This window comes from Salvia splendens, chromosome 20 (genome assembly GCF_004379255.2).
Source record: "Salvia splendens isolate huo1 chromosome 20, SspV2, whole genome shotgun sequence".
Taxonomy (NCBI): Eukaryota; Viridiplantae; Streptophyta; class Magnoliopsida; order Lamiales; family Lamiaceae; genus Salvia; species Salvia splendens.
In genome coordinates this window covers 12174386-12177733 of record NC_056051.1, presented here as the reverse complement: position 1 = coordinate 12177733, position 3348 = coordinate 12174386, and the positions used below count along the sequence as shown (strand labels likewise).

Genomic DNA, 3348 nt, shown 5'->3' with positions numbered 1-3348 from the left:
GATGTGTAGTGTATAAATAGTTTATTTTATGTATGTGTGTGTAGTGCGTGTGCTATGTGTGCGTGTTTGATTTATTTATTGTGTTTCTGTATTTTATTTATACTGTGTTTAATATTTGTAGTATATAAAGAATATTTGTATTTAGTATTTTGTGTAGTGTGTTAGTTGTTTTATATGTATTTGTTTAAAGTGTGCATTTGTGTAGTGTGGGTAGTGTATCAAGTGTAGTGGTTTTATGTATATATTTTGTGTATAGTGTGTATATGTATAAGCTTTGCGTGCAACGTATAGTGTGTGCTATGATGTATAGTGTATATAGTGTGCAGTGTGTGTCATTTTTTTATAGTGTGTAGTATGTTTATTTGTGTATAGTGTGTGTGTTTTATTTAAATTTTGTTTGTGTATTTTATTTACACCGTGTTTAATGTTTATAGTATGGACCACAAGTGTAAATTGTGTATTTATTTGTGCATTTGATGTGTAGTGTATAAATAGTTTATTTTATGTATGTGTGTGTAGTGCGTGTGCTATGTGTGCGTGTTTGATTTATTTATTGTGTTTCTGTATTTTATTTATACTGTGTTTAATATTTGTAGTATATAAAGAATATTTGTATTTAGTATATTGTGTAGTGTGTTAGTTGTTTTATATGTATTTGTTTAAAGTGTGTGTATTTGTGTAGTGTGGGTAGTGTATGTGTCTTGTGTAGTGTGTATTCTACATTTTGTCTATATTGTGTACTAGTGTGTATTTTGTATATAAAGCATGTAGTGTGTGCTGCCCATTTATTGTGTAGCCTAATTTATTTATATTGTGTTTGTATAATTGTTTATACTGTATTTAATGGTTATAGTTTGTGTGGCACGTTTCTATAAGTTGCATATTTTTTCTATATATTTGTTGTATAGTATATAAATAATGTATTTTGTGTTTGTAATGGTAGTGTGTGTGCTGTGTGTGCATGTGTATGTTGTGCATGTGTTTTGAATAATTTATTTAGTGTGTAATGTATGTAGCATGTGCCGTGTATGTATAGTATGTTTGTAATATTTGTATTTAGTATTTTGTGTACAAAATGTGTAGTGGTTGTTTTATATGTATGTATTTGTGTGGGCAGTGTGTGTATTTTGTATATGTTGTGAGTAATGTGTGTTATTTTGTAGTGTGTTTAGTATGTTTATTTTGTGAAATTGTGTACTAGTGTGTATTTTGTATATTATGTGTAGTATGTGTAGTGTATTTTACTTATACTATGTATACCGAGTGTAGTGTGTGTATAGTGGTGGTGTAGTTATTGTGTATTTTGTGTGTATTGTGTGTGTCTATACATCGTGCGTAAAGTATGTTATTTGTAGCGTGTTTAGTGTGTGTGTATTTTATTTATATCGTGTTTTATTTATATCGTGTTTGTGTGTTTTATTTATATTGTGTTTAATGTTTGTACAGTATGTGCCACGTATGTATACTGAGTATAGTGTATTTGTTATATTTGTATTTTGTGTAGTTTCTAGTGTTTATTATATATATATATATATATATATATATATATATATATATATATATATAGGGTAGTGTTAATCTCCTTTTCACCCCTTAGATTTTAAGTTCCTTCTCAATTTGGAGCGTTGGATCAGGCGGATGGATGATCCGGATGACAAGCATAGATTTGATCCCGTAGTTCATTATTTGGGGCATTTCGTGCATCATGGGGTTGAATTAGTAAATTTCTATACTCAAAAACTCCCGAAACGGCATGTGCGAAATTTCTATACCCACTACCTTCCCTCTATTCTACACACCAGTCATCTCCAAACGTATTAACTCACAATCTCTCTACCCACTTCGTCTCCCCAATTTCGAACCCCTTTCAAAACCCTAGCTGCCCTCTCTAACCGCTTCGCCTCCAACTCGATTTCTTGGAAACAACCCTTCCGATTTTGTGCAAGATTCGTCTGCGGTCAAAGAGGAGGTAGGGTTTGTCGAATGTTAATTTAGTAGTTTACTTTCTGAGTTTCATCCAGCATTTTCTCCGATTTTCGCACGTAACACACCACCCACACCACGATTCACCCGATTATCACCATAAAGTTGTAGTGCACGAATTTGTTGATGAAATCTTATAGGGTTATGTTTGTTTGGTGTCTTGCGCAGATTTCAAAATGTCTAAAAGAGGACGTCCGTTAGTTTCACAACAATCGCAGAAAGAGGGTGAGGAAACAATTTCATTTGTGTGGTCATTACTTGAATGGATCTATATATTATGTAACTATTTTTATGCATTATATATCCTGTATCATGCATCATGTGACTGTTGTTGTATACGGTCAAAGAGTGAAGGGAATATTTGTATGTGTATTACTTGATATACTCGGTGCATTATTTGTCTGTTTGAATGCATTATTTACCATGTTTTATACATAATGTGACTGTTTTTGTAAAGCCTTCAAAGTGCGAATGCAATATTTATATGTGAATTGTTTCAATGAATCTGTACATTATTTAACTATTTCTATGCATTATATACATGTTTCATGCATCAAGTGCCTGCTGGTGTACATCGGTTAGAGAGTGAATGGAATATTTTTATGTTCATAACTAGCCTGAATCTGTATATTATGTAGCTATTTCTATGCATTATTTATCATGTTCATTAATTTTGTTCATTATTTGGCTTTTTCAATGCATTATTTTATTCTGTTTTATGCATCATGTGACTGTTGTTGTACATGGGTCAAAGACTGAATGTAATATTTGTATGTACATTACTTGACAGGATCTGTACATTATTTAGTTATTTTAGTGCATTATTAATCATGGTTTATCCTTTATGTGAACGTTGTTGGACATGAGCCAATGGGTGATTGCAATATTCATGGTGCATTTGTTGATTTATTCCGAACATTATTTGCGTATTAAAATGCATTATGTATCACTTTTTAGGCACTATTTTGATGCTTCTGTACAAGAGTGTATAAGTGAAAGCAGTATAACTGTCCACTTTATTTTATTCAGTTTGTACATTATGTAACTAATTGTATGTTATTATTCTGTATGTTGTACAGCATGAAAGCAGCTAAGATTGGACATTGACGAGGCGGTCGATGATATACTGCCAGTAGGAATTGCCCAGAAATTCCGAGAGTTTCTGAATTGTATAAAGAGTTTAACTCCACGGCAGAAGGAAGCCGTCGCGAAACTTGAACATGAGTCTAAGAGTGAATGCAATATGTGTACATTATGTAGCTATTTCTATGCATTATTTATCATGTTTTATGCATTTTTAGATTGTTGTTGTACATGAATCTAAGAATGAATGCAATATTGGTATGTTCATTACTTGAGTGATTC

General features: G+C 31.8%; 1 long non-coding RNA gene across 1 annotated transcript; it reads left to right on the top strand.

The window, feature by feature from the left end:
* Positions 1 to 1585: 1585 nt before the first annotated feature.
* Positions 1586 to 3120, top strand: LOC121782356. The gene is made up of 3 exons (XR_006046397.1): positions 1586 to 1969; positions 2152 to 2208; positions 3063 to 3120. It is a non-coding gene; the product is annotated as an uncharacterized LOC121782356 (long non-coding RNA).
* The last annotated feature ends 228 nt before the right edge of the window (positions 3121 to 3348 follow it).